The 14,417-nt window shown below is 39.4% G+C and overlaps 1 long non-coding RNA gene across 1 annotated transcript in view; it reads left to right on the top strand.

Moving 5' to 3' along the window:
• LOC135365249 (uncharacterized) overlaps positions 1-14,417 on the top strand; it is a 28,966-nt gene that overhangs the window by 10,433 nt on the left and 4,116 nt on the right. The window contains exon 2 of the long non-coding RNA XR_010412884.1: positions 7,373-7,468. This is a non-coding gene — a long non-coding RNA (uncharacterized LOC135365249). The remainder of the gene's footprint in view (positions 1-7,372; positions 7,469-14,417) is intronic.

Raw genomic sequence — 14,417 nt, 5'->3', positions numbered from 1 at the left:
GAGAGGACAAGCAGGGAGAGCGGCAAGCAAAGGGAGAAGCAGACTCCCCACTGAGCAAGGGGCCCAATGTGGGACTCAATCCCAGGACCCCGGGATCATGACTTGAGCCGAAGGCAGATGCTTAACTGACTGAGCCACCCAGGCATCCCTGTACATTTTATTTCTCCCAGGGCAGAATAAAAGGAAAAACTATGGGAAACCATGGGGTTTGTGAAATTTGAAAGGAATCATTTTAAAAATGGTTCACCAGTGCCCTCTTCTGGCCAGTTCAGAGATGGAGCTACAGTTTGTCTAGAAAACGAAACAAAGCAAAGCAACAGACAATAGGTTAGTGAATATCTTTGTGCTAGGCACCCTGTTAGAGGAAAATAAGGAATTGCAAAGTTTAAAAAAAGGGAAGGGAGGGCTTATCGTTTCTGGTTTTTGTTCTACTTCTCAGATGATAAGCCAGCTAAAAGAAACACTATCTCAAATGTAGGAGAAGGTGTGGAAACTATTACAATGGATTTGGGGGCGTGTGTGTGTGTATCTGGGGGAGGGGCTGTACATGGAGTGACGGCAGAGTAATCAAACTGACCGATAAACCTGGAAGCCTTGGAAGCCTCTAATCCTCAGAGATTTTTACAGCATCCCTAAATATTTAGGAGTGTAGAGGGAGACATTCAAGATTTGTCATGCCAGAACCTTGATAAACAAACAGACTTTCTGCTGAACACAGGCTGCATTAATATTCAATCCTCTGCATTTCTTAGCATGGATGCCAAATCCAGGACTTCCAAGACATTATCATCAACTTAGCAGAAAGCATTTAGAAGGGACAGAGCTGATTCAGGTTCCAATGTAAGGAGCCTGTGAGTTGCTGTTCTGTCCTAACGTGTAAAAAGCTGAAGAGACTGAAAAATCAACAATTCTTCTTGGATCCATAAGACAAACTGCTGCTGCAAGATTGGAGAGACAGCCAGGCCATTACTGGGAATCATGGCTTACCAGAGAAGAGGCTCATCAGTGGAAACTGTCATGTCACCAGTACTGGGGTAGGAAACCCTGAACTGTAATTGATGAATTGCTGGAAGCTCAATGTGGACAAGTCTGAGAGTTAAAAACTCAAGGGGACTCCACAGTATTGTAAGATTTATCTCCAGGAGCTTGACAGGATTCCCACAGTATATACAGAAAAATCCCTTGGGCTTCCAGCAGAGGAAAGGGGAAAAGGGACCATTTTATTTATTTATTTATTTATTTATTTATTTATTTATTTATTTATTTATTTAAGATTTTATTTATTTATTTGACAGAACAAGCAGGGGGAGTGGCAGGCAGAGGGAGAGGGAGAAGCAGGCTCCCCACAGAGCAAGGGAAGCCCAATGCGGACTTGATCCCAGGACCCTGGGATCATGACCTTAGCCGAAGGCAATCGCTTAACCAACTAAGCCACCCAGGTGCCTGAAAAAGGACCATTTTAAAATATGCCAGAGCAATCTGTTCTTAACAAGGCATGCCCTTCAGGGAAACTATTTAACCAGAGCCTAACCAACTGGAGTATTATCAGAGCCTAACTGATGTGGGGAAGAGAAATACCCAGCTACAGGCCATTTAGCCATCCCGTCCCATCTAAGTGGGGAGAACAAATACCAAGAAACATTTGTGAAGTTCACAGTCCAGAGGCATAGGCTCACTAGGACTGAGACCTAATCATAGGGCAGAGAACACTTTCTCTCCCTGACTCCTCACCACCCACATTACTGAAGGCCAATTTACAACAGTCCCTTTTACCTAGTACATCATATCTGGGTATCAAAAAAAAAAAAAAATTATAAGGCAGCCAAAGGCAAAAAGCACAATGGGAAGAGATGGAGCAAGCATCAGAACCAGACATGGAAGTGATGTTGGAATTATTAGACCAGGAATTTAAAACAAGTATGATTAATATGCTCAGAGCTCTAATAGATAAAGCAGACAGCATGCAAGAAGGGCAATATAAGCAGAGAGGTGGAACTCCTAAGACAGAACCAAAAAGAAATACGAGAGATAAAAAAAAAAAACCACTATAACAAAAATGAAGAATGCTTTTGATAGGCTTATGAGTAGACTGCCCATGGCTTAGGATAGACACTCTGAACTAATGGATATAGTAATACAATCCCTGAAAACTGAAAAGAAAGAGAATGAAGACTGAAAAACAACACAGAATATCCCAGGTATAACATGCATGTAATGGGAATACCAGAAGGAGAAGAAAGAGGAAGGAACAGAAGAAATATTTGAAACAATGACTAAGAATGTCCCCAAATTAATGTCAGACACCAAACCATGGATCCAGAATGCTCAGAGGACACCATGTAGGATGAATGCCAAAAAACCCCTACATCTATGCATAACATTTTAAAGAAAGAAAGAAAATCAAAGATAAAGAAAAAATCCTGAAAGAAGCCAGAGGAAAAATACCACCTTCCCTATAGAGAAACAAAGATAAAAATTACATCCGACTTCTCAGAAACCATGCAAGCAAGAAGAGAGTGGAATGCAATAATTAAAGTGTTGGGAGAAAAATCCACCAACCTAAAATTCTGTACTTTGTGAAATATCCTTCATGAGTGAAAGAAAAAGACTTCTTTAGATAAACAAAAACTGAGGAAATTTGTTGCCAGTAGACCTGCCTTGTAAAAAGTGTTTTCAAATAGTACTTTGGAGAGAAGGAAAATAATATAGGTCAGGAACTTGGCCTTCCTTACATAAAGTAAGGAAGAGTAGCAAGGGATAGGTGAAGGCAAAATAAAAACCTGTATTATTTTTATTCTTAATTATCTAACAAGTAACAGTTCAAAATAATAATAGCAACCATGTATTTGATTATGCATATTTATGTATATGTATATATTATACATATATTTATTTATGCTTATATACGAGTGGAATGAATGACAGCAATGACACAAGGAACGGGAGGGAGGAGCTGGGATTATTTTGTTATTATAAGGTATTCACACTACCCATGAAGTCATGAAGTGGTGTAGTGTTATTTGAAAGTGGACTTAATCTTAAATGTATATTGCAAACTCTTAAGACAACCACTAAAAAAAGTTTTAAAAGTGTAACTGATATGCTAAGAAATGAGAGAAAACAGAATCATACAAAACGTTCAGTTAAAATTCCAAAAAGCAGGAAAGAGTAGAAGACAAAAATAAGAACAAAGAACATGGCCAAAAAACAGAAAACAGCAATGAACGTAGTATATGTTAATCCAACTATATCAATAATTACTTTGAATGTCAGTGGTCTAAATGCACCAATTAAAAGATAAAGGATTGTCAGGGTGCCTGAGTGTCTCAATTCGTTAAGCATATGACTCTTGATTTTGGCTCAGGTTATAATCTCAGGGTCATGGGATCTAGCCCCGCAACAAGCCCCGAGTTGGGTTCCACGCTCAGCGTGGAGTCCACTTGTCCTCCCCCTCTACCCCTCCCCCTGCTCGTACTTGCTCTCTCTCTCTCTCTCAAAAATACATTACATATATGCATACAGATAAACAAAAAGATAAGAGATTGTCATAATGGATTAAAAAAACATGACCCAGCTGTATGTTTTCTACAAAACAAACAAAAAAACAAAAACCCTCTTTAAATACAGAGACACAGATTAAACGTAAATGGATGGAGAAAAATATACCATGTTAACAGTAATCAAAGTAGCTATATTAATTTCAGAAAGAACTGATTTCAAAGGAAAGTTATAAGAAATAAAGAAGAGTATTACATAATGATAAAGGGGTCAATGCTTTAAGAACACTGCCTTAAAAGTAATGAAACTTATTTCCTTCCTCACCTCTATCTGCTAGCATAACTTATATCTGGAAGTTGATTAAAATTCACATAGAATTTTCACAAACCTACTTCACTGCATTCAAACTATTAATTTGTAAGGATTACAGATGCCCATTTTTCAAATGAGGACGCTATGGTTAGTTGCCATTATAAAGATCAGAATGTTATTCATTCAGTGTAGTTTATTCAGAGTCTACTACCAGGTGGTCAGAGCACTAAGAAAATGCATAGAAAGGATTCTAAACCTATGTCTGGAGAGTTGGGGGATGAGTGGAAGATGGCTTCCTGGAAGAAGTGAAATCTAAGCTAAGATGAAAGTGAACTGGTTCCTAGGCAAGGGACAAATCACAAATGATCAATTATGCATTTTATTATAACTACAAAAAGGGGTCAATGAAAATATTTAATTAAGAGAGTTACATGACCTGCAGCCACTCTGGAAAACAGTACAGAGGTTCCTCAAAAAGTTGAAAATAGAGCTACCTTACAACTCAGCAATTGCACTACTGGGTATTTACCCCAAAGATACAAATGTAGTGATCCGAAGGGGCACCTGCACCCCAATGTTTATAGCAGCAATGTCCACAATAGCCAAACTATGGAAAGAGCCTAGATGTCCATCGACAGATGAATGGATAAAGAAGATGTGGTATATATGTACAATGGAATATTATGCAGCCATCAAAAAGAATGAAATCTTGCCATTTGCAATGACGTGGATGGAACTGGAGAGTATTATGCTAAGTGAAATAAGTCAATCAGAGAAAGACAAGTATCATATGATCTCACTGATATGTGGAATTTGAGAAAAAAGACAGAGGATCATAGGGGAAGAGAGGAAAAAATGAAACAAGATGAAACCAGAGAGGGAGACAAACCATAAGAGACTCCTAATCTCAGGAAACAAACTGAGGGTTGCTGGAGTGGAGGGGAGTGGGAGGGATGGGGTGGCTGGGTGATAGACATTGGGAAGGGTATGTACTATGGTGAGCGCTATGAATTGTGTAAGGCTGATGAATCACAGACCTGTACCCCTCAAACAAATAATACATTATATGTTAACAAAAAAACATTAAAAAAAAAAAAAAAGAGTTACATGACCATTCTGCTTCCAAGTGAAGAACAGATTAGAGGATTAAAAAGCTGACCAGAGAGAAATGGCTGATTCTAGGGCTGAGGCAGGCAAAATACAAGATGGCTCGCAAGCATCTTATAGTGCCTGAAACTAAGGAACTGAGCAGAAAACAAAAGAGTTAGAGCTTGCCACATGGCTACAGAAGTGGAAAGCACTCCCCCCTGGCAAAAGCTGGAACAATGTGACTAAAAAAATAAATAACCAAAATAAATAAATATCCATGAAACTTTGTCCTTCTATATTGATATAAATAAATTATTGGATACATGAGTAAATAGGTACAGGAGAAGAGACCATTCTTCCTTAGAGAGGAATTCAAAATAATTTATATAGATTCTCCACTCTTTAGGAGATGGAGCTTAACTTCCCTCCTCGCCTGTGTGGGCCACATTTACTGACTTTGTGCTAAATAACAGACTATGAAAAGGGATAGAAGCTAACTCTGCAGTTAAGGAAACTGGCAAGTGCTATCTGCACCAAGTAACCGAGTTTAACCCTATCATGGCAAGTCGTATGGACAGCACACACCCATGGTCTACGGCACAAAGGGTGCCTCATTTTTGTTATGCTATCCCTGCCCAAATCCTCAGCTTCAGTCTAACCATGAGAAAAATACTGAACAAACCCAAATTGAGGGATATTCTAAAAATGGCTAGAGCTCCGTAAAGCATGTCCAGGAATAAGCAGGTTATATTAATAAGGAATAAATGAGGAAGTGTGACCAGAGGAGACTAAGGAAGCATGACTAGTAAATTTAATATAGTATCCTGGATTAGAGACTGGGACAGGAAAAGGACACTGGTGGAAAAAATAGTGAAATTGGAATCAAGTCTGAAGTTTAGTTAATAGTAACATGTCAGTGTTGCTTCCTTAGCCATGATAAATGTACCAGGTAATGTAAAATGTTAACAATAGGGTAAACTGGATGAGGGGTATACATGGATTCTCTGTATTATCTTTTTAACGTTTCTATAATCTAAAACTATCCAAAAATCCAAAGTTTGCTTAAAAGATAGCAAGATGTAGTGAGAGCAGTTAGGAAACTGTTTCAAGGAGTAAATAATGGTCTGAATTAGGGAAGTAGAGAGACACTGTATCAGAAAGAGAACAGAGTCAATATGTTGAAAGTGGCTCAACATGACTTGGTGACTGTGTCAGGGGTCAAAGGTAACTGATGAGGTATAGAGAAGGGACAGAGAATACATTGTTGGTGAGTGGTCAAGCCAACTCATAAATCCAGGGCCTCTGCCTCTTTATGACAATTCGATGCACACTGTAGCACAAAGGAGAGCCCATCTGAAAGAACACAGGGAAATAATCCAGGCATGGGGCAGAGTGGTGGAAGAGAGATAGAAACAGGATGTGGATTACAAGATGAACTAAGAAAACTGGTGGCTGGTTAGATCTAGGGCCACAGAAAAGTAGCCACCAAAGATGCCTTTAAGCCTAAGATCCAAAATGATGATGATGCTCTCAAGAAAACAGAAGTCTGGAAAAGAAGGATTGACAGGAGAGATAATCAGATTTGTTTTATAAAGTATGTCTGAAAAGATTTCAAGGCCTCAGTGGAAATGCCCCACAGTAGAATGAAAGCAGGTAGAATCTGGTGACATATATTGTGTATCTAGAGATGTGAGAAAGACTAACAAAGGATCATTAGAATCAGCAGGAATGAATTCATTAATAAAATGTGAGTTTAACAGCAATAGGGCCAGGGGCGCCTGGGTGGCTCAGCTGTAAATTAAGCGTCTGCCTTCAGTGAGGGTCATGATCCCAGAGTCCTGGGATCGAGTCCCGCATCGGGCTCCCTGCTCAGTGGGAAGCCTGCTTCTCCCTCTCCCCACACCACCCCCCCGCTCTTGCTCTCTCTCTATCTCTCTTTCTCTCAAATAAATAAAATCTTTTTTTTTTTTTTAAGATTTTATTTATTTATTTTACAGAGAGAGAGACAGTGAGAAAGGGAACACAAGCAAGGGGAGTGGGAGAGGGAGAAGCAGGCTCCCCAGCGAGCAGGGAGCCTGATGCGGGGCTCGATCCCAGCATCCTGGGATTATGACCTGAGCCGAAGGCAGATGCTTAACGACTGAGCCACCCAGGCGCCCCTCTCAAATAAATAAAATCTTTAAAAAAAATTTAAAGAAGGGCAGTAGGGCCAGAAATCAAAATCTGTTCCATTTATTTTAACTTTCTTGACATCCTCTTCCTCTTGCTATGTTTGTTCCATACCCATCCTTTATTTCCTTATTTGAAATGTGGTTAGTTGCATATTGACCTTCTGTGCCCAAATTCAGGCTTCTACCTTTGGCTATAAAAATTTTTTCTTTGTTCCCATATGTCATAAAAATATTTTTTCTTCTTTCAGTAAACATTTATATTTGTCAACTGGAATGCTTTCTTCTCCCCTGTTTGAACTTAGTTAATCATTCCTGGAAAGAAACCAGTGCCAGTCTGGGAGAAGGTAAAGCTGCTGGAAGGGGAGACTCAGGGCTCTGTCAACAAGGAAGCAAGAACGGTAGGTGTTCACAACCGTGCTGGGTCTAACGGAGGTTGTCTGCAACACTGAAGGCTTACTCGTTTAAAAAAAAACAACTTAGTATTAAGAGCAGTTTGGAAGTTTCCTATAAATTAAATACACAATATGGAAAGATTTTACCAGTAAGAGGAAAGAGAAAGGACAGGAACTTGATCCTAGGTTTAACACGTGCTGAAGTAGGGCAGCAGTAGTAATAATAACCATGTATTAAGTAAGCCTTTAGTGTCGTGGTCTGAGCTATGAGCTTGACATGCATTATCCTCTTTATGCCTCGTGACAAGCCCATGAAGTAGATACAGATCCACAGTCCCTTATTCATCATTCCGAACCCCACAGAGTTTTGAGAACCAGAGGTTTTTGTTTTGTTTATTTTGTAATCCATTTGACAGCTAAACCTATCAGGAGTCAACTTAAGGCTATTTCTTTTCTTTTTTTAATGGATTTTTTTTTAATTTTATTAATTTATTTGACAGAGAGAAAGACAGCAAGAGAGGGAACACAAGCAGGGGCAGAAGGAGAAGGAGGCTCTCTGCCAAGCAGGAAGCCCAATGTGGGGCTTGATCCCAGGACCCTGGGATCATGACCTGAGCCGAAGGCAGACGCTTAACAACTGAGCCACCTAGGTGCCCCCCCCCTTTTTTTAAATGGATTTTTTTAAAAGATTTTATTAATTTATTGACAGAAGACTAAGGTTGCTGAAGATTCTGAGGTGCGGTGTTAGAGTATTTTGTCGTCTGGTATGTGATGTTATCTCTTACACCATTTCTCTGCCCTCAAAAGCTTGAGGTGAATGGATTTTTCCCATTTTATCAGGTACCTTTTTTTTTGTTTCAAGTTTTTATTTAAATTCTAGTTAGTTAACATAGAGTGAAATATTGGCTCAGGAATAGAATTTAGTGGTTATCAGGTACCTTTAGATTGAACAGTGTGCTTGACTCTGGAGATGAAAAACAAAAGGTCATGACCTCTAGTAGTTTAGTAGAAGAGAGAGATAAAAAAGTGAAAAAAATAGAATTCCCAGTTTAACATTCTGTAATAGAAGCATGCATAAGTGCAGGGTTTGCAGAGATAAAGGAGCACCTCAGTCTGCCCAGCAGAGTTGCATTATTCTCCCTGTGGTTCCACACATACAGCCAAGGCAGGGAAGACCATCTTCACATGATACTGACAAGTGCTTCTGTAGTAACTGTTATTCGGAAATTCACTACTAGGATCCCTAATGCTGGAGGAAATTTCCCTCTTGAGCTCCACAGTTTGCTTTTGATATTTCTTAGCAGTCCTGTATTCAAAAATACATTTTCTTAAGCTATTTTCTTCCTTAATTACCCCAACAGTGGACACTCACCACCTGTTTTTTCTGTGTTGAATACTAGAAAGCTCTAAAGAGGTTCTATGACATTATCTTCTTGCCACTCTGATGAATGATTAAAGGAACTCAGAATTTTGAGCCTGCAGGGAAAAAAAAAAGTATTTAGAATGGGCCTGACAGTTTGTCTTCATAAACCTTTGTTTGAAGTACGTCATTTCCCACCTTAAAACTCCTTTTACCTCCATGTCCATTTCCAGCAATGACTCTTATTTCTCACTCTCTTCAGAGAAAAACTTCTTGAAATAGATGTTCTTTGTTTCCATCTCTTCACATTCTGTTCATTTCTAACCTACGCATCCCTTCTGCCAACACCTAACACATAATAAGTCTATTCACGTATTTGTTGAATGAAAAAGTACATCAGTTATAAAATTTCAATGTGCTCTGAAAGCAGTGAGGTCGAGGTGCTTTCCCATCTGGCTTATCCTGATGAATTAATAGGCTGAGTGTCAACAAAAGGACAGATGCAAGAAAAGAAACTTAGCAGCATCATATGAGGCACGGAAAGAAATACTTAACATTTTGTGTGATGAAGTGCAAGTACAGCTTTGAGTTAGAAGATAATTAACGAGATCTTAGACATAATTATTAGAGTTTTGTGCATTGAGTGAGTGGGGGTGGGAAGGTGTGGGGGAGGGTAGCAGACCTTAAGACCACTGTGGTCATCATACTGTCCTAGAGCAGCCTTCAAGGTAGTTCCCTTTCAAAAGCACAAAGACAAAATGGAAACATGCTGAGGGGGGACAACTTGAAGCACTATCAAATGAGAAGTAGTTGATGGACTGGATTATTTCACAGAAAGAAAATTTAAAGTGGACTATAGTTGTTATTAACAAACATCTGTTAAGGAGGATCATGGAGATAATAAGATAGAATTTTTCTGAAGTCAAGAATTAGGATAAATAAATCAAAATTCCAAGAGAGTTTTCAGCACCATATAAGCAACTGCTGATCCTAATCTGTCACATGAAGAATTTAAGCATTGACTAGATGCCCACTAACAGGTGAGATTTAAACACAAGAGTTGAAGCTGGAACAGATGAATGTTCTTCCTAGTCCTGTGAGGAACATAGTTATTCTAGAGAACAACTGCTAATCTTGGAAAGGCATGTTACCACCTGACATTTATTTTGCCTTAAAGCTGTGTTGGTAATAAAATAGTATTTACATTCCCTAAGGTTAACTATGAGGTGTTTGTGATGATGATGTTATTGGAAGCATGAGGAACCTCTGATCTCAGTACCTCACTGACACCTAAACTACAAGTGCTCACATCCACTATTTTCAACATTGACTACCAAAAAAGCAAGCCCAAGAAAGAGAAGAATATTTCAACTCCAGTTAGATTCTTAGCAGTATTATAAAGACCTACTTCAATGAGACCAAAGTGGTCCGAGAGACAGGTCAGGGTGGATTTTCCAAAGCCACAGGGTGGGCCTCTACAAAATCAAGAAACATCCTCCCATAGCAAGACAAGAATCATACAGGGGAAGGCTGCATATACTGTGCGTAACAGTAAACAAACTTAGTGCATCTGTGAGGTCCAAATAGGTGTTTTATATAGAGAGAAAAACAGGGGATATAGCTCAGGAGTAGAGCATTTGACTGCATATATATAGAAAAACCCATTAGATAAAAAGTTCAGTATGCAGTCTTTTCAAAAAATGGTGCTGCAATAATTGGACATTCACATGTAAAAGAATGAAACTGGGCCCACTGGATCTGAGATCACTCACAAAAATTAACTCAAAATAGATTAAAGACTTAAATGTAAGATTGAAGCCATGAAACTCCTAGAACAAAACATAGGAACATAGTTTCTTGACATGGCTCTTGGTAATGAGTTTTTGGATGTGACACCTAGGGCACAAGCAACACAATAAAAAATAAATAAATAAATAAATGGAACGACATCAAACTAAAAAGCTTCTGCAGAGTGAAAAGACAATTTTTCTTTTTACAAATATTTACAATATTACAAATCTTTACAAACCATTTATCTAATAAAGGATTAATACTCAAAATGTACAAAAAATTCATGCAACTCAATAGCAAAAACCCCAGATAACCCAGTTAAAAAATGCACGAAGACATTTCTTGGTGAATAGACATTTCTGCAATTGTCCATGAAAAGATGCTCAACATCACTAGTCATTAGGGAAATGCAAATGAAAACCACAATGCAATATTACCTCATGCCTAGTATAACAGCCATCCACACAAAAACAAGAGATACTGAATGCTGGCAAGGATGTGGAGAAAAGGAAACCTTGGGGCACTGTTGGTGGGATGGTAAATTGGTGCAGCCACCGTGGAAAATAGTATGGAGGACCTTCAAAAAATTAAAAATAGAGCTCCCATATGATCCAGCAATTCCACTTCTTCCAAAGACTTATGAAACACTAACTTGAAAAGATATCTGCACCTTCATGTTAACAGCAGTATTATTTACAATAGCCAAGACACAGAAACAACCTAAGTGTCCACTGAAGGATGAACGGATAAAGAAGTGGTATATACATGTGGTATATATATGTGTATATATACACCCACACCATGGAATAGTACTAGGCCATAGAAAATGAGGAAATCCTACCATTTGCAACAAAACAAATGGAACTTGAAGGCTTTATGCTAAGTGAAATCAGTCAGACACAGGACAAATACCATATGATGTCACTCACATGTGGAACCAAACAAACAAACTGAAAAACAAGAAAAACTCACAGAGAAAGAGATCAGACTTGTGGTTACCACAGGCAGGGGACGCGGGTAGGGGGAACTGGAGAAAGATGGTCAAAAGGTACAAACTTCCAGTTATAGAGGGAAGGTGTTAGAATAAATCCTGAGAGTTCTCATCACAAGGAGAACATTTTTTCCCTTTATTCTTTTCTTCTTTCTTTTCTTTTTCTTGTATCTATATGAGGAAATGGTTGCTAACTGAATCTACTGTGGTAATTATTTCACAATATATGTAAATCAAACCATCATGCCGTGTGCCTTAAACTTATACAGTGACATATGTCAATTATTTCTCAATAAATCTGGGGAAAAAACAGGGTGCCTGGGTGGCTCAGTCAATTAAGCGTCTGCCTTCGGCTGGCTCAGGCCCTGATCCCAGGGCTCTGGGGATTGAGCCCCACTTTGGGCTCCCTCTCCCTCTGCACCCACACCCCTGCCCCGTGCTCATGAGCTTGCTCTCTCTCTCTCTCAAATAAATAAATGAAATCTTTAAAAAAAAAATGGGAAAAATATCCCATAAGGTATATGAACAAGGATACAGAAACTTACCCACAATTATGTGACCTACTGGTTTCTGACAAGAATAAGATTGCAGAGTGATAAAGAAAAATGGTAGTTTCGGGCGCCTGGGTGGCTCAGTTGGTTAAGCGACTGCCTTTGGCTCTGATCCTGGAGTCCCGGGATCGAGTCCCACATCGGGCTCCCTGCTCAGCAGGGAGTCTGCTTCTCCCTCTGACCCTCCTCCCTCTCATGCTCTCTGTCTCTCATTCTCTCTCTCACAAATAAATAAAATCTTAAAAAAAAAAAAAAGAAAAGAAAAATGGTAGTTTCAATAAATAAAATTGGGTTGACCATCCACAAATCCATGTTAAAAAAATTGAATTTTGCAACCTACTTACATCAGCCACAAAAATTAATTACAATGGATCATAGAGCTTCCAGGATTACATAAAATATCCTCACAATCTTGGGGTGGGAAAAATTTTCTTAAATATGATACAAGAAAGACTAACAGTAAAGGAAAAGATTGCTAAATTGGACTGAATTAAAATTAAGGACATTTTTCCATCAAAAGATATTATTAAGAGGGTGAAAATGTAAGCTACTCAATATAAGTTAACTATAACATATATATCTAAGGAAACTGAAGCTGGTAGAGTAAAGAGACCTTGCAAAAACTTCAGACAGATTTTCAGTGGTGGGAGCCTGGGTAGCTCAGTCGGTTAAACATCTGCCTTCGGCTCAGGTCCTGATCCCAGGGTCTTGGGATGGAGCCCTGCATAGGGCTCCCTGCTCAGTGGGGAGTCTGCTTCTTCTTCTCCCCTCCCCCAAATAAATAAAATCTCTGGAAAAAATTTAAAAACAGTTGGTAAAAGTCATGTGTCACCACCTGACCTTCTTCAAAATAACTGGACTAGGATTCAGATCAAGTGGTCTACCAGCAAAGCAAGGGAACCTGATTAAGAAGAGACCACCAGGGGCATCTGGGTGGCTTAGTCAGTTGGGCGTCTGCCTTCAGCTCAGGCAGTAATCTCAGGATCCTGGGATGGAGCCCTGCGTTGGGCTCCTTGCTCAGTAGGGAGTCTGCTTCTCTCTCTCCCTCTGCCCCTCCCCCGCTCATGCTCTCTCTCGCTCTCTCTCTCTCTCTCTCAAATGAATGAATAAAGTCTTTAAAAACTAACAAACAAACAAGAGACCACTACAGAGTTGACAGAACTCAACAGCACATAGGGGCGCCTGGATGGCTCAGCTGGTTAAGCATCCATCTCTTGATTCTGGCTCAGTTCATGATGTCAGCATCTTGAGAGGGAGCCAGACGTTGGGCTCTGTGCTGGGGGCTTGGAGCATGCTTAATATTCACTCTCTCCCTCCCCCCACCCTGCCCACGTGCTCTCTATCTCTCCAAAAAAAAATAAGTCATGACGTTCCACGAATAATGAAAAATAAGATGGAAGAGTTAAGATACAGCTAAGTCAGAGGTCTTCACATATAGGCTAAATGTATTAGGCTCCATGTCACTAGTTCCTGTCATTTTTCTTACCAGTCAAACCTTGGGCACAGGATGTGAAAATCAACAGGTGCTCAAGCAACATCCCCATTCCAGCAAGTATTATCAGCAACCATTAGAACAGTCCTCTTAAGTTTTGTCATCATTCTTTATTCAGGTGAATAATTAGTCCTTGAAACAGAGGTGAGTAGGTCATAGAATGTTTGCTGAGTTCCTGAAGACATGCACACATAAATATGTACACACAGAAGAAAAGAAGACAGACAGATTTACACAAGGCTAGGCCATGTAGACACACTAAATATGACTAACAGCCTAGCAGGGTAGCAGAGTTGTTCCAGCCAATGCCTATCCCATCTCATCCCTTAAGGCAAACAATATTTATTCTATCAAGATAGTGATCATATAAAGCCTTAATATATTACCCATTTATTTCCAATCAGTGGAAGGCTCATGTTATTACCCGCTAGTAATGATCATTCCAGGGGAAATGGAGGATAGTATTTTTGCACAGTATTTATTTGCTTTTCTATGTTTATTTTTCACACCAAATGAATATATCATGACACACACTTTGGTAGCTGAGGATTTACCCAGAGTCACATCGCAGTTGCAAGGGCAGACCCGTAATTGCTACCCGGTGTGCCTTCATGTGCTCTTCAACTTGCCGCCTCCAAAGAGCCACTTCCCACCACAGTTTTAGGACTAGTCTCTAACTAGAATTTTATCCTATTTCTATAGCAATTAAGAAAACAAGATTGTATGAGGGCACAGGGTATTACTGTACTTAAGTGTTTTTCAAAATGCAA

This window comes from Mirounga angustirostris, unplaced genomic scaffold, assembly GCF_029215605.1.
Source record: "Mirounga angustirostris isolate CCGP_5_RB_7025 unplaced genomic scaffold, mMirAng1.0.hap1 SCAF_7, whole genome shotgun sequence".
In the NCBI taxonomy this organism is placed as follows: domain Eukaryota; kingdom Metazoa; phylum Chordata; class Mammalia; order Carnivora; family Phocidae; genus Mirounga; species Mirounga angustirostris.
This window is presented reverse-complemented; position numbering and strand designations above follow the sequence as displayed.